Genomic DNA, 17,848 nt, shown 5'->3' with positions numbered 1-17,848 from the left:
CTACCTACGGGGCCTCTACTGCAACTCGCTGTAATCGTCCCCCACCCTGAAGCTCGAAGAACAGGGCTGGGACAGTCTCTGAACAAGCCCTAACTGAGATGAGAACCTCCAGTCGTGTGAAGGCTCCCATCCATCGGGGTGCTACTGGCTCGAGATGTGTGAGCCACTCAGCGGGAACTGACTCTGAGATGTCCTGACACATGCTCTGAACCCCTCTCATGCCCTGTAGCTGGACAGCCTGTACCTCCTCTGGCAGACCTGTGAACTCTAGCCAGTCACCTAGAGAGCGTGCTGGACCTGCTGCCATGGGACCCCAAGAAACATGAGGCCTACTCCCAACCAAGTGGCCTCGCTGGGTGCTAACCATGGGGTTCCAGACGAGGGGCTGCCGTAGGCGCTCCTCCGTGCATGTCGGCTGTCTCTGCTCTAGGCCACGCCGTAAGAGCTCCCAAGAACGAAGCAAACTCACAGCGAATCAGTCCTCCAGTCTCCTGCTCAAACCAACTCGGCGCAACTCTGTGAAGATCCATCTGGTCGAAAGTTGCCAAGGTCCTCCTGACTGAGGCACCTTGGCACGAAGCCTCTGCAGCAAGAACTCTTTCCAGGGCTCCTCGCTTGGAAGAAGTCCTCTGACGACAAACTTCCCAAGAAGGGCTCTGCTCTGCTGTGCTGGATCAATGATCCCAAGCCCTCCCTGAGAGCAAGGGAGTGTGATGACCGACCAAGCCACCTTGGCTCGGGCAATCTGAGTGTCGCGTCCTGACCAAAGGAAGTTCTTGATCAGCCTCTCTACATGGCTGATACAAGAACTCGAGAAGATCCAGCAAGAAGTGATGTACCACATAGTTGCCAACAACACTTGGTTGGCAACTACTACTCTACCAACCAGCGAAAGTCGTGCTGAGCTCCAATGTAACAGCTTTCTCCTGATGGACAGGAGAAGCGGAGCAATCTGCTGCTCGGGGGACAAATCCAAACCAACCTGACAACCCAAGTATCGAACTGCAGTCCCTGGAGGAATCCACCTGAAACCCTCTCCTGGCATCCACTCTGGCAAAGGAGCACTGCCAACCGAGAAAGCCACTGTCTTTCTCCAGTTGATCAGTGCGCCCGATGCACAGCAGAAGGTCTCCAGAGCCTGCCCACACCTGTGTAGATTGGCCTCCTGGCCCTCTAAGTACAAGGTTGAATCGTCGGCAAACTCAGCATCCAAAAGCTCATCTCCCCATATAGGGAGTGCTAAGCCCCTCAAACCAACCTGCTGTGACACCAAAAATCTGCTCATCGCCTCCGCATAGAACAGAAAGAGAAAGGGGGCAAGAGGACAACCCTGTCTGACCGATCGTGTGAGCATGAAGCGCTCACCTCTACCTCCTGCCAAAAGCACCTGACTGTGAGCCTGTCTGTACAAAGCTGACACCCCTCTGATCCAAGCATCTGAAAAGCCCATCCTGCGAAGCGTGCCCTCTAGAAAGTCCCAGTCAACTCTGTCGTATGCCTTCTCAAAATCGAGAAGAAGAATCACAAGGTCCTCCACGGAGACGTGCCAGGGCAGAAGCCTCCCAGAAAGTGAAGATGTTGTCAAGGATACTACGTTCCTTGACATAACCTATCTAAGTCCCATGAATAAGGCTCTCCAAAAGTGGCTGAATCCTCAAACTCAGAGCCTTGGCAAGAATTTTGTAGGCTGAGTTGAGGATGGTGATAGGGCGCCACTGTCGAATCTCATCCAAGGAGCCACCCTCCTTTGGAATGAGGTAAATCAGGCCCTCACTCATGCTATCCGGCATCACTCCTGTGTGCAGAATGTACTGAAAGGCACTACAAAGATCTGGGCCAAGCAAGTCCCAGTACTCCAAGAAGAAGCTGGGAGTCAGCCCATCCTCACCGGGACAGCTACCACGAGGAAGGGCCCTAAGAGCCGTGTGCAGCTCCTCAAGCTGAAGAGGTATCTCTAGCCTCTGGCACATCTCCTCAGTCACAAGACAAGGCATCTGCGCCCAAACCTGCTCCCTGCATGCATCCTGTCTCTCTGACTCAGGCTCAGCTGACAGTAGCTCACGGTAAAAGTCAGTAGCAACTGCACGCATATCCTCAGGCTCACAAACAACTGACCCATCGGGTCTCCTCAGCTGTTTGACCTTGGCATGCGAGTGCCGAGGTCCCACTGTCTCAAAAAAAGCACCTGTCACTGTCACCTACCTGAGTCCACTGAGATGCCTGTCGGTGAAAGGCAAACTCATGGCGCCTCTCCTCTGTGCAAGCAAGCTCCTGTCGAGCCTGCTGTAGCTGCTCCTCCAACCATGGACTGTCTGGATGCTGCTCCTGCATCCTCTGTAGTGAAGCAATGCCTCGTCTGAGACGCTGCTCCTCCTCTCTCGCTGCAGCCCGTCGAGCCAAAGACTCCTGGAGAAAGAAGTGGCTAAGCTGAGCTAGGCCTGAGGCCACTCTGTCTGCCGGTAGAGCCTGGCTGTCCATGCCCTCTGTCCAAAGAGCCTCGACCCTCTCTCTGAGTGCTGAGTCCAACAAGACCCGCTCTGGGATGCGAAGCATCGTGCTCCCACTCCTCTGCCTGTCTGCCACTGTGAGGATCACTGGTGCATGGTCCGAGAAGGATGTCCCTGCCAGGATGCCCACTGATCCCCCCATGTCACTGAAGTGGTCACTAGTGTAGAAGCGATCTATCCGCGATAGATTCACTCCTCCCACTCTGCGGTCCGATCTAGAGAAGGCAAGACTCTCTGAAGGCCTCACAAAGCCTCAATGCTGCCATGTATCCGAGACCCTCAAAGTCATACACAACCTCTCCCAGGCTGCTAACTCGACTCCATGCACAGTAGCATGGCTGCCTCCGATCATGTCAGAGGGGTCCTCCAACATGTTGAAGTCCCCTCCTACACACCAATGGTCAACCTGTGGCAGAGACTCAACAATCTGTGACCAAAACTCTGCACGAGCACTCACCACATTGGGCGCATAAATGTTCAGGAAGCCCACAAGGTCACCCTGAACCTGCAGAGTGATCCATTGAGCCCTGCCTGGCACAATAATCCCTCTGCCCACAATGGCCTGCTGTAGTGAGTCCGCAATAGTCATACATACCCCACCCTGGATGCCTCCAGGTCCAAAAGCAGCTGACCAAAAGGTATCATAACGTCCACACAAAATCTGACCACATCGCCGAATGCGGCTCTCAGACAAATGGTGCTCCTGAAGCATAAGGAGATCAATCTCTCCTCCCACAAGGCAACGCTGCAGCTCCTGACGCAATCGGCCCCGCTGTCGCTGAAACGGGGGCCCACCTAATCCCTGCACATTCCACGAGACGATCCTTATGGGGAGCGAGAGAGAACAGATGCTGCCGCAGCAGCAAGACGGGCTATCTTCGGGCTAGCTTGGATGGGGAGTAATCCGCATCCGAGCGTCCTCTAGATAGGCGAGCCTGTAGTGAGTGTCTGGCCCAAGCCCAAGCAGAGCGAGCCATGCGTAAAGCAACCTCCTCTGTCCAGGAGTCCTCATGTATGTATACATAGCAAGGCAAACATTGCGTATCAGCAAAAAAGTATACCACAATGTGCCTACATCCTGCTGAGTCTGGGGTGTCACCGCAAACTTGGCCAGTGGCCACAAAGTCTGCAGCAAATCTGTAACTCCAAGTTCTCCCATGTGGTGAGAGAACTCGAGAACCTGTGTATGCAACCATCCCTCCACTGAGTCGGGGGACCACTCTCTCTCGATCCTACCACAGAGGGGAAAGGAGAAACCAACTGCCGAGTCCAAGGCCTCTGTCCCCCTAGCGGCGAGGAACAGAGCGTGGACCCTGAAGCAGGCTGCCTCGTGGTCTGCTACGGAATCGCCGAGAAAGCGAGTGAATCCGTAATCGAAGAAATCCCAGCGGCGTCGGAGGTCAATGCTCGTCAGACCACGAGGGATAGCTGCAAGGGAAGATGTCTGAATCTGCAAAGGGGGCCGCAAGAAGGGTTGACCCTCTCTCGCTAGGCGACTTGTGGCAAAAAGCATTGCCAAGAGATCTCCTAGCCGCCGGCGAGGGACCAGTCTCTTGGGTCGACTGAGGTACTGGAGCAGGAGGAGGGGGAGCAGGAGCAGGGGGGGGCGGAGGAGAAGAGAAGCGGGGTGGGGCGACAGAGACAGAGGGGCGAGGTGGGGAGTGGGCGGGAGCAGAGGGCGAAGGAGGGGATGAGGAGGAAGAGGGGAGATCTAGAGGTGGGAAGGCTGGCGAGGGTGAAGCGGAGGTGGAGGCTGGCGTAGGGGACTCCTCCTGCTCAAGAGGACCAAAGCGGTTCCCCGTGGGAACCCACTGCTGCTGAGTAGGCACCTGAGGGCCACTCTGCGTGCCAGGCTGTCGCTGTGGCCCCTAGCGTCGACGGCCACGGGCCTGCTGCCACCCCTCCTCCGCTGGAGCCCCAGCCTCGGAGGGTGGCTCAGAATCTGTGCGCTGTGTCGTTGGCTGAGGCTGCGGCCCAGCCTTGGCAGGCTCGGGCTGAGGCTGAGGTGCAGGTCGTGGCCTCCTCCGTGGACAGGCCTTCGCTAGGTGGCCCATCTGTCTGCAAATGAAGCACTGGTTCGGGAGACACAAGTACTCCACACTGTGTCTAAACCAACCCCCACTCACCCGAGGCAAGAGGATGACCTTCGGGAGCATGTGGGTATCTCTGATCGAAACTCGAACTGAAGGGATGCCAGCCGCCTTGGCAACTACTGATGCTGCCGTACGAGGTGTCTCCAGAACAGTCCCGATGGCGGAGCCAATCCTGGAGAGAAGTGGAAGGTACTCCCTCCGTAAACCCGGAAAGCAGACTGAGATGGGGATGTCTGCCTCCTCTACTAGCACATCCGAAGTCGGGTCAAAACCATGTCGCCACTGTCGAAAGTGGGCGCGTGATGCTCGGATAGCCAGTGGACTCATAGCTATGACCTTGGAGGCCATCTCAGAAGTCTCGAACTCGATCTCATAGTACCCCCGTCCGAGGATCTGAACATCCAAAATCTTGCCCGCCTCTGCGAGAAGGCGGGCCTGGAGAAGGTCTCGTAGCTCTCCTCTGCTAGGACGGGTGCCGAGAACCTTGCAAGCGCTCTACCTCTGCGGCAAGGCTCGCTTGCTCTGTCGGCGAAAGAGCAAGTCGAATGGTGGGCTCAGCGGGGTCAGGCGAGGGGGCTTCAGGCGAGTCCCTCTGTGGCGGAGCTGGAGCCTCCATCTGTGTCTACTGTTGAGTCGAAGAGGCGGACGGAGAAGAACAATCTGCAACCGAGGACGCCGAACACTTGTCCGAAGAACAAATGTTGCAGAGCCAGGCGCAAAGAAACCTTCGGGGATAATGCGGGCAAGGGGGGGGGGGGGCGGCGGACAGCACGGGGCAGCGGGCACGGCTGGGAGGGGGAGACAGCGCAAGGCGGGAGGGGGTGGGGGATGCAGCGCGAGGGCGAGGGGGGGGGCAGCGCGAGGGGGGCTGATGGCAGCGCGAGGGCAAGAGAGAGAAGGGGGGTGAGGGGAGGCGATGGCGCAACAGGGGAGGGAGCGTGCAGCAGCAGCGAGCCAACACTGGGAAAAGGCAAGATTGCCTTTTACCGAGATGGAAAAATGGTAATACTAGAGAGACGCTCCACATGACGGTGCGAGACTTATGGGACCACACTCAAAGTGGCTGCCTGGAACTGTAATGGATCTATGCGTCTTGATGTGGGTGCTTTTGAGGATAGCTTTACTGGAAGAGACATCATCTTTTACTCTGAGACACACCAGGCCCCTGGGCAATCCATGCCTCACATCAGTGGGGTTACAGGTGGGAGACAGCTTACAGACAGGAGACACGCTCAGAGCACAGAGGGCGGGGCTCGGGAGGAGTGGCAGTGTTATTTAGAGAGGATCTATAGCCAGTGATACATATAGCCCACAGGGATGAGCAGGCTAGGTACATGTGGGTGAGCTTGAAAGCACAGACAGGCAGATATCTCTACCTAGCTATTTGCTACTTTCCCCCGAGTACATCAGTTTATGCATCACCCAGAGGACAGTCATCTTCCTCTATTTTGGATGATGACATATGGGAGTTCTCTAGGGATGGTGACATAATCATCCTAGGGGACTTCAATACTAGGACTGCCCATCACCAGGCAATGTTTTATGATACTTCAGAGCAGATGCTAAGAGAGCTAGATGTAGAGACGGGCCTTTCCAGACTATCACACGATGTGGAATATACAGAGTATGGGCGACACCTGATAGACATGGGCACCATACATGGATTGGCCATCTTGAACGGCCTACAGAGATTTCCTGCTGCGGGAGGTTTTACATGCTTCCCACACAGACGTGGAGCCAGCACAGTGGACTATGTCATGGCAGAGCCGAATCTCATCTCTAGTATCCAGGATCTCACAGTTGGGCACAAACCGATCAGGGTAGTAGTGGATCATGCTCTGGTGTCGATGACCATCTCCTTCCAGTTCATTGTAGCACACAGGCCACGGGTAGCAGCCCCTACTCGCTACACATTCACACGGGAGACGGATTCTGTATACATGGACGGGATCTACAGACGCCTATGCACTGAGGACTTGGGGCGACCTCTGGAGGAGCTAACTACTATACTGACACAGACATTACATGATGCAGCAGCAGAAGCATACCCACACACCCAGCCTGAGCAGAGCCGCCGATCAGGGAGCATGCCTCAGAACAGCTGGTACGATGAGGAGTGCCGCCAGACTAGAGCCAGACTTCAGAGGGAGGTGCTTTTGGGGGACATGACTCACAGACAGTCACAGATTGACTTCCGACGCTTGGTGCGGTGGAAGAAGAGGGCTTTTTTGGCTCGACTCGAGCAGGATCTATATCAGCTATTCTTGAAACAGGACTCGCGTGAGGCGTGGCGGCTCTTTCATGAGCAGTCCCCCCCCCCCCCCCCCCCCCCCCCCCCCGGCTATTTCCTCCACAGTGACCTGGGGTCAGTACGCATCATCTTTGTACACAGTTGTCACAAAGTGATGACGTGGCGGACAGCAGAAACCCTAATTTCTGACCAGAAACCCTAAAATCCTGCAAACCCTAATCTCTGCCAGAAACCCTGATTTCCGGAAATCGCGGAGGCTATTATATTTTTATTTTATTTTTTATTTTTAAATGAAAATGATGAGCGACGCAAATATTGCTTTTTCTCTACAATATGAGAAAGAGAGAGAGAATGCTTTTGCTTTCAAGTTTTGACTCTCTGTGGGAGAGAGAGCAAGTGCTTTTGATTTGAAGCTTTTGGGGCTCTGCTTTTGGGGCTCTGCTTTTGGGCATCCCTTGTAACCTTTAAATTAGTGGTGAGGGCCTCACTTCTCAGAGCATCTGGACGCAGAGTCTGAGAGTGAAACCCTAACCGCTCTCTTGTACTTTGATGATTGATTAATACAAAAAGAAATACCGAAAGGGACGCCAGTCTTTGGGGCCAATATCTCTAGGCACGGAACTCCGCCGGGCCAGTGCAAATCTATTGTGATCTGTGAATTGTTTTGAAGTGGTTATTTGGTGCTGTCGCGGTTGATTCTTGACTTGGAGTGTCCAAGTCTGTTTCAGTGGTATCAGAGCACGGCCGATTTCTCTTCTACGGGAAATCCGATCCCCGAATTTTTTCCGCGGCACCTATGGCTCCAGGAAATGATCAGTCGACTCCCTCTGCATCTGGAGATGCGGGCTGGGATCACAACGAAGATTCTGGCAGAGAGTATGGCCCGCCTTGGCCTACTTAGGCGGAGCGGCAAGAGATAGAGCGTCGCCAGTTGCAATGCAACAAAGATGATGCTCAAATTTGCCAAGGACCCGAAGATGGCAAAATATATGAACCAGACCTCTTTGGAAGAGGTACAGATGGAGTGGCAGAGAACCACAACACCACTCCCAAACTCTGCTTTCAAGAAACCTTCTGATCCCAAACAATATTCAAAGAAGGAACTAGAAGAGGTGGTTGATGCACGGATTGCTCAGCCTTTTGACGCACAGAAGAAAGCCAAAAAGCACGGCAAGAAGAAGAAGAAAGGCACTGACTTCCCGGGATATTTGGGTCGTCGGTCGTCATTTGACAAGGCAAAGAAATAGAAGAAGCGTGTTCGATTTGAAGGAGTACCCAGTTCTTCTTCTTCTTCTTCTGATAGTTCTTCTAGCTCCTCGGATTCGAGCGAAGAAGACAGAAAAGGTAAAAAGCGAAGAAAGAAACAAAGCTTCGGAAAGGGCAAGAAAAAGGCTAAGAAGGCTACATCTCGCCCAGAGACTGGCAGTTCTACTGAGGACTCGTCTACAGACAACTCAGATTCCGATGACGGAAAGTTTTATGCGAACAAGAAGAATTTTTACAAAGCCAACCGGTATGACTTTCTCGAAGATAAAAGCAAGAAAGTCCGAGAGTTTAAGGAAGGTGGCCACTCGATCAAGTTTGATACTTTTCAGGATACTCAGATGCTTCGAAGGCTTTGTCTTTTATACAGCAGTTTGACATCGCTTTCGCGGGAGGACACTATTCAGAGCACTCCAAGATTCGGAGAGCTACCTCTTACCTTAAGGGGAATGTTCGTACTTGGTGGTCCACGCTTCTTTTAAACAGGAGTGCGCCAGTTAAATGGCTGAAATTTGAAAAGCTTTTTGTTTCTTCTTGGTTGACGCAAGAATATGAACGAGATATACGAGCTGCTTGGAACCATCTTTGGATGACCAAGAAAGATACAATCAATGCTTATTGTGAAAGATTCTGGAGCTCATTTCTACCCGCCTCTTCATTCAAGAAGATCTCGTTCAGAGAACAGATTGAGCGGTTTACCTTGGGTCTAGCTACAAAGATCCGAGATCACTGCTTGGAACAGAAGTCAACTTCTATTCAGGAGTTGATGAGTCATGCGAAGCGGGGCTTTGCCATTCACTCTGGCAGTCTAACCTACCCCACAGATGAGGCCATGACACAACGAGCCGATCAGACTTCTGGGAATGAAAGTAGAAAGAAAAAGAGCAACCCAGAGAAAAAAAGATGCACGACCCAAGCTTACTCCTGAGGAGAGAGCTCGCTTCATCCGAGAGGGGAAGTGCTTTGGATGCGGGGAACATGGACATATCTCCGCGAAGTGCCCTACAAAGGCACAGAAAGAACAGAATGATAAAGATGACCACAGGTCTGAGAGTTCGAGAGCAACTGAGGAATGTGGCAGAAAAGGCAGATAGAAAAGCAGAACTGGTACCACATGGCGTGGGACCTGCACCAAATCTAATGAATGAAAGTACAAACTTTGCCGCTTTTGGGGCAAAGTGAAGGATCAGGAAGCTCTTTTGAAGGAGCCAAGGCCAACTTCTTTTCACTTGGAATTGGCAGCTCGATTTGGAAATTACGCCCAACAGACTGACGCCATAGGCGGAGGTAGTTCGACTGGCACCCGGATGGGATGTTGCCATTACACCGAGCATTGGTAAACTTTGTTTGCAATGACAGGGGTGTTCAGGGCACGCGAGTGACGTTCTACTCGGGATCCCTTGGTACCACAAGAACTACGCCGTGGTTGACTACCGAGCCGAGAAAGCGACTTTGATAAATGAAGGGCTTAGAGATTGTACTTGATGAACTTCAGTTTCTTACTCATTCTTTTGGGAGAGAACTGAACGCTGGATAAAGTTTGAATATGTTTTGACCTGATCAAAAGAACGCCAAGATTTTTCTCCATACTCATGTCGATTGCTTTTCAGAGGGCCTGAAGATCAAACCATTGATCTGATACCTGGAAGCACGCCACCGAATCGGCCACCTTACCGTGTGAGCCAAGTACAGAATGAAAAGATTATGAACCCAGTGAAAGACCTCTTGGAAAAGGGTCTTGTCCAGCATAGTACTTCACCGTATTCCTCTCCAGTGTTGTTGGTTTTGAAGAAAGACGGATCTTGGAGAATGTGCATCGATTATAGCGCTCTCAACAAAATCACCATCAAGAACAGATTTCAGATTCCTAGGATCGATGATATACACGACAGGATCCTCGTGCTTTAGCAGGATTGACTTGAAGAGTGGATATCATCAGATCAGGATAGCGCCAGGAGATGTCTACAAGACAGCTTTTCGGACGACTTTTGGGTTATTTGAGTTTTTGGTGATGCCTTTTGGCTTAACCAATGCTCCTGCGACATTTAACCGGATGATGGACAAGATTTTTCGAGAGTACAAGCTATTTGTTGGCACTTTCTTTGATGACATCATTGTTTTCTCCAAGAATGAGGCAGAACACAGAGATCATCTGCTTCAAGTCTTTCAGGCATTACGAGATCACACGTTAGTGATTAATGCAAAGAAAAGTGAATTTTTCCTACCAGAGATACACTTTTTGGGACACATTGTGTCAGTAGCAGCAGCAGGAGTGCAAATGGACCCGGCCAAGATAGAGACTATTCGTGATTGGCCCGATTTGAGGAATGTCCATGAAGTTAGAAGCTTCTTGGGACTGTGTTCGTACTACAGGCGGTTCATACGAAAGTTTGCAGAGGTTGCTTCCCCTTTGCATACCTTGACACAGAAAGGAGTACCTTGTTCGTGGGGACCCACAGAATTGACTGCCTTTCGGACATTGAAAGAGAAATTGACTACGGGACCTATTTTGACTTTGTCGGACTTGCAGAAGTCATTCAAAGTATATTGTGATGCTTGTGGTCGTAGTCTGGGTGCGGTCTTGATGCAAGAAGGCCATGTCATAGCTTACGAGAGCCGTTTGTTCTCTAGGCCGAAGATGACAGCACAGATTTATGAGAAAGAGCTTTTGGCGGTTATCCATGCTCTTACTCAGTGGCGGCATTACCTACTCGGAGCGGATTTTACTGTATTTACAGACCATCAGAGTTTGCGCTACTTCTTGTCACAGAAGCAGCTTTCGGAAAAGCAGATGCGGTGGGCGAACATCTTGTCACAGTTCCACTTCCAGATTGTCCATGTGCAGGGACAGAAGAATGTCGTGGCAGATACTTTGTCTCGGAAACCGTTGGTTCTGGCTATTTCCGCGATACATCATAGGAGCTTCGAGGATATGGTCGATCAGTATGCCACAGATACAGATTTTGCAGATATTTTCACACGGATACGGGATGGGGAGACAGTAGCTGGATACTCCCTTCGGGAAGGCTACTTGATGAAAAAGACTATGTTGTGCGTTACACAGCCGTTGAGGGATAAGGTTATGACTGAATGCCACTGTCCACCTTTTACGGGTCACCGCGGCATTGCTACCACCATGAAGGGGGTAGAGAGATACTTCTTTGGGCCAAGACTCAAAAAGGATGTGGAAAAGTTTGTGCGCAGTTGCTTGGTATGCCAGAAGGTCAAGTTTGACAGGCATAAGGCACAGGGATTGTTACAGCCTTTACCCATACCCACCCACCCCTAGGAAAGTATTGAAATGGATTTCATTTTTGATCTCCTGATTACACAGAATGATCACGATGATTTTCAGATTGCATGGCACGTCTGAGACGATTGTCTCCGACAGAGACCCCAGATTTATGAGTTTGTTTTGGAAGGCAATTTGGGAGAACATTGACACGCGGTTGCAGTTCTCGTCATCGTTCCACTTGCAGACTGACGGGCCATTTGAGATTGCCAATTCAGTGATTTTAGATTTATTGAAGTCTTGTATCTCTGATCAGAAGACTCAATGGGAAAAGAACTTACCTTTGGTGGAATTTGCCTACAGTAACACGATACACTCTTGGACGGGGAAGACGCCATGTGAGATTGTTGAAAGTGCTGCGAAGGTTCCATCCTTCCTGAGCACGAAAGATTAGATATTTGAAGCGGATGAATATTCGCGAGATTTGGATACGTCTTTTGCCAAGGTTCGCGAGACTTTGCAGAGTCTCAAGAACGACAGAAAAAGGCAACGGATCGCCATCGTCGCGACTTGAAATTGAAGGAGGATGATTGGGTGCTCTTACTTTTGAGAAGGCACGCCTACGAAAGAAAAAGGGAAAGGAGAGGCTTTTTCCAAAGCTTAGTATGCGATACTACGGACCTTTCCAGATCACTGACAAGATAAATATGTCTCCTTCCGATTGAAACTGCCAGATACTTGGAGGATTCATAATGCATTGCATGTGAGTCTCTTGAACCCTGTTAAGGGTGATGTGCCTGATGATGGGGAGCCTGATGAGCAACCCGAAGTGGAAGAAAACGAGGAGATCCTTGTTCCTGAACAGATTTTGGCACATAATGATACGAAGAAAGGTAAAGTCCGAAGGCGGTTCTTGGTTAAATTCAAGAACTTTCCTGCATTTGATGCGAAGTGGATGGAGGAGGAGGACCTAGCAGATACTCCTCGGATTGTGAAACTTTACCTCGATGTTTTGGTTTAGCATAGTCTACTCCAAACGGAACCCAGAAACTCAGCTTGGCCGAAGATCTGGTGCAGTGGGATGCACAAGAGGGGAGTTACTCCGCTCCTTTGTCAACGATGCCTCGATTTTGATACTAAAGTCACTGATGTCTCTTTGAGCTTCAAGGATACTGATAGCTGACAATATTCTGCTGGATGACTTTATGAAATGGAATTCCTGATTATGATACTGATTTGTTCTTGACTTCTTGTGAGTGCAGGAACTGATAGACGAAATGACTGCAGCATTTTGGTCTGATTGATCTCGAATAGACATGGTTGCAATAGGGGTTAGTCAATCGGACATCGATGAGGTCCCGATTGGACCTAGATGTGATTGCTAGCTACATTGCCGATAAATCATGGTCTAAGATTCGAATGAATGTTGAATGTCATGTGATGTCCTGTGATGTCTGGTGATGTCCTGTGATGTCGTGTGATGTGACTATCGATTTTGTACATGTGCTAGATGTGTGTTCCTAGTACGTAGGTACTAACAGTGAGTGTCTGCTAGGACGGTTTATGGCTTTTGTCGGTTTTGCAGGCGTAATCGCGGTCGATTACAATGCTTTCAAGACGGCGGTATGTCACAAAGTGATGACGTGGCGGACAGCAGAAACCCTAAAATTCCTACAAACCCTAATCTTTGCCAGAAACCTTGATTTCCGGAAATTGTGGAGGCGATTTTAAAGAAAATTATTATAAAAAAAAATTTCGAAAATGATGAGCGACGCAAATATTGCTTTTTCTCTACAATATGAGAAAGAGAGAGAGAATGCTTTTGCTTTCAAGTTTTGACTCTCTGTGGGAGAGAGAGAGCAATTGCTTTTGATTTGAAGCTTTTGGGGCTCTGCTTTTGGGCATCCCTTGTAACCTTTAAATTAGTGGTGAGGGCCTCTTTTCTCAAAGCATCTGGACGCAGAGTCTGAGAGGGAAACCCTAACCGCTCTCTTGTACTTTGATGATTGATTAATACAAAAAGAAATACCGAAAGGGGCGCCAGTCTTTGGGGCCAATATCTCTAGGCACGGAACTCCGCCGGGCCAGTGCAAATCTATTGTGATCTGTGAATTGTTTTGAAGTGGTTATTTGGTGCTATCGCGGTTGATTCTTGACTTGGAGTGTCCAAGTCTGTTACAACAGTACCTGGACAGCCGCCCCTCCCCAACCCCCCCGATCCATGCCCCCACACATGTGTTCTTTTCACCGTTGAGATGGTGAAGAAAGCTATTGATAGGATGAGGACTGGGAGAGCATATGATCATGATGGCTTAGTCGCCGAGCATTTCATGGATGCCAAAGACCTACTAGCAAAGCTTCTAGCAGTTATGTTTAACCGTGCCATGTGTGAGGGCCTACCGGACACTTGGAGCCTATCTACGATCGTACATGTCTTCAAGTCGGGAGACCCCATGGAGCCTAGGAATTATCGCACTATTATGATTGGGCACACACTGGTACGGTTGTATGCATCCATTCTTGAGCAACAGCTGAGTAGATGGGCAGAGAGGGAAGAAATGCGTGCAACTGGGCAAGCAGGGTTCAAGTTGGGCAAGCAGGGTTCAGGAGAGGTTTCTCTACTCTTGACCATATCTTGACACCCCCGATCCATGCCCCCATACATGTGCTTTTTTCACCGTTGAGATGGTGAGGAAGGCCATTGACAAGATGAGGACTGGGAGAGCATATGATCATGATGGCTTAGTAGCTGAGCACTTCATGCATGCCAGAGATCTACTAGCAGAGCTCCTAGCTGTTATGTTTAACCGTGCCATGTGTGAGGGCTTGCCTGATACTTGGAGCCTATCTACTATTGTACATATCTTCAAGCCAGGAGACCCTATGGAGCCTGGGAATTATCGCACTATCATGATCGGACACACATTGGCACAGTTGTACGCATCCATTCTTGAGCAAGAGCTGAGTATATGGGCAACGAAGGAAGGGATACGCGCAGCCGGGCAGGCAGGATTCAGGAGAAATTTTTCTACTCTTGACCATATCTTGACACTCAGAGCCATCATTGAGGAGAGCAGATCACATGGAAGACGGATCTATTGCAGCTTTGTGGACTTCCGCAAAGCATTTGACACCGTACCCAGAGCTAGATTGATGCGCAGATTACAGGAGATGGGTGTACCCACACAGAGCTCATTTGGGGGGTCATGGCACTGTACAGATCAGTAGTGGGGCATGTACGCACCTCAGAGGGCCTATCTACAGCGGTTCATTCCACTATTGGGGTGAAGCAGGGTTGCCCGCTCTCTATTACTCTGTTTGGTATGTATGTGGATGAGGTTTCTGACTATATTGAGAGAGATGGTGATAGAGGTGCACAACTGGCAGGAACATGGATCCCACTATTGTTATATGCTAATGATATTCTGTTGATCTCTGACTCTCCAGAGGGGATGCAATGTGACTTGGATGCTTTGCATAGCTTTGCCCATGAAAGTGGCTTGTCTGTCAACCTTGGTAAAACCAAGGTCATGGTATTTAATACGACCCCACAGTGGATCAGGAGGTCAGTGCCCGCATTCACATACGGCCAGGAGACAATGGAGAATACAGATGCTTTAGTGGACCAGCATTTTCATTGAGAAGAGTAGCAGAGACTAGATTGACCAGAGCCCACGCAGCATTGGGTAGATTGGAGAGGATGTGTTCACATGTTCAGTTTCAAGAGCCTCGGACGAAGCTCTGGCTCTTTGACACCCTGGTGGCTTCTGCATTGCTCTATGGAGCTGAGATTTGGGGACCTTCATTGGCCCATCATGGGAGGACAGGTCGCACTGATGGATGGGGGAACATGGAGAAGCCACTAGTCTCTATGATCTCACGGCTCATTAGAGCCAAGGCTTCAGTACCACGTGCCATTATACGAGCAAAGCTAGCCGTCCCCCCCGCTAGTGGTTGAGGCGCTCACCAGATCTGTCTCCTTCATACACCGCATTTGGAAACTTCCCCGAAACAGATATGTCCGCCTTGCACTTGAGTCCTCTCAACAGTTAGCCATGCAGGGAGATACAGCGTGCTGGTATGGGGAGATGACATCATGGTTTCAGGCGCATGGGTTCAGCATAGACACACTGCCCCCCTTCCAATACTCACTGGATGCACCCTCTCTGACTCTCACACAGTCCGAGATCACCAGGCTCATCCGCCAGTACCTGACTCAGCGAGACATCATCAGAACATGGATACAGCCAGCACAGAAGTTGGGCACAAAGATGGCTTTCTACAGAGAGCATCTTCTCCAGCTTATGGAGGACGGTTTTGTGACGAGACCTAGATACATGGACACCCACTTGTCTCATGGGATACGGTGTGCTATTGGCCAGCTACGCATCTTCACACCAGCTGCGGATCGAGACTGGGGGATACAGCAGAGTACCAGTAGAGGCCAGGACATGCCTCCTATGTGACCTGGAGCCTGAGACAGAGTTGCACTACACATGCCACTGCCCCGTCTACTATGAGATACGCGGCCGCTTCCACTGCTTGTTCAGAGAGGGCTTCGGACCACTCTCCAGAGTCATGCGGTACGAGGATCAGAGATGCTTGGGTCTGTTTTTGCTCGAGCTACGCAGACACCAAGAGAGCCAGATGAGAGGAGAGGCCATCCAGTCTCAGAGACGGATCACAGACTTCTCTAGAGTAGACACTGGACACCCGGAGGAGCTACTACCACAGGAGAGCTCGCAGCCTCACACCGGAGGCACACTGATCGACCGAGCGACCGAGCTAGGGAGATCCAGACGCCCACGACTGCGGAGGACTACACAGCATCGACGGAGGTTGCATCAGAGGATTCGGATCACTTTGGCCCAACATACACGACGCTCGGTAAGGCTATTGACCATGGAGGAGATTGATGAGATCCACCAACGACCGATGCTGGATCTCTTGTGGTTTGTGATTTAGCTATCCCACCTATCTGCTTAGATCACACCTAGCTGCTTCAGATTCCATAGCATTTTATTTTGTCATTTTTGTTATTGACTTTGTATCAGATCCGCCACATTGTAACTTTCTGGTCTCATAGGTCATTATGGCCTTCTGAAGACGTTAATATAACATTTCATTTTATCATCTCTCTCTCTCTCTCTCTCTCTCTCTCTCTCTCTCTCTCTCTCTCTCTCTCTCGCGTGCAGGTCTGCCCCCTGTCAGGCCACGCGCAAGTCTCCTCAGGTCGCGCAGGTCTGCCCCTGTCAGGCCAGGTCACCCTGCGCGCGCAGCCCCTGCTACGCGCCTGAGCTACTGCTTGGGTTTTTTTCGCGCAACTGCTTAGTCTTGCTTCGCGCGACTGAACCTGTTCCCACTATTGCCCATAAGGCCCTGCCCATCAACAGTACGGCGCCCAGCCTGTCTGCCCAACTAAACCCGTCAGCAATCATTTACCAGAAACCCTGTTTTACCCGTCAGCAGTCAACAGAAACCCAGCATATCGCCTGTTCCCACTGCCGCTGCTCGTCATTTATACCAATGGGCCTCACCCTTTGAGCCACTCCCCTTGAACCGTCCTGAATCCGACCCGGCTATGGCAAAAGGGGCCACAAAGGACGACATGGCCAAGATGGAGGACAAGCTACACGCCACGATTAAAGAAAACAAGAAATTGACCGACTCCGCCATCACCAATATCATCAACCGCCTCTCCAAACTTGAGAAGGAAGTAGAAGTCTTGAACAAAGAGAAAGAAGAATGGGCAAGGGAGAAGGAAGCTAAAGAAGAGGAAAAAAAGAAAGAGCTTGAGGGATGGAAGAAAGCCCAAGAAGGATGGAAGAAGGAGAAGGAAGAGATGCATGAGCAAATGGCCATCCTCAAGGCCTCAATCGCATCCCTTACCCCCAAGGAACGGGAAATCAACAATGACACAAAGGAGGCCATCAAAGAAGAACTCACTAAAGCCCTTACCAAGAGCTTGGAAGACAAGCTCAAAGCCACGAAGGAGGGATGGGTAGAAGTGGTCAAAAAGAACCTCAAGAAAGAAGCGAAAGAGGACGCCCACAAGGAAGAAGCTTTCCTTGTACACACCACCCTTGAAGAGGAGAAGATGCGGAATGCCCGTCGCCTCAATATACGAGTCACCGGCATTGAAGAAGGGAAGGAATCCACCCCCGAGAAAGATGGTAAAACCTCATGCAACACACTTGGCTACAAAATAGAAGACCCAACCCCCTTCACCAAAGCTTGGCGAGCCGGCAAAGACCTCACCAAGAAGAGGCCTCTTATACTCCAATTCCCATCGGAAGAGGCACGCACCCTTTTCATCCGAAAGAGGGTAATCCTACGAGGTCTCACGGGCCCCCCTATCTACTTAGATGACGACCTCACAAAAATGCAAGTGGAGCATAGAAGAGCATGCATGCCTCGGATCCAACAAGCGCGCAATGAAGGAAAACGAGCCTCCTATCGGGACGGCCGGGTCATCATCGATGGCAAGGCCGTAGCATAGGAA

The 17,848-nt window shown here is 50.8% G+C and overlaps 1 protein-coding gene across 2 annotated transcripts in view; it reads right to left on the bottom strand.

Annotated features, from left to right (window-relative positions):
* Nucleotides 1-17,848, bottom strand: part of LOC147430794 (zinc finger (CCCH type) helicase family protein) — a 105,756-nt gene that overhangs the window by 18,443 nt on the left and 69,465 nt on the right. The window lies entirely within an intron of this gene.

This window comes from Adiantum capillus-veneris, chromosome 21, assembly GCF_014529385.1.
Source record: "Adiantum capillus-veneris isolate H3 chromosome 21, ASM1452938v2, whole genome shotgun sequence".
Taxonomy (NCBI): Eukaryota; Viridiplantae; Streptophyta; class Polypodiopsida; order Polypodiales; family Pteridaceae; genus Adiantum; species Adiantum capillus-veneris.
This window is presented reverse-complemented; position numbering and strand designations above follow the sequence as displayed.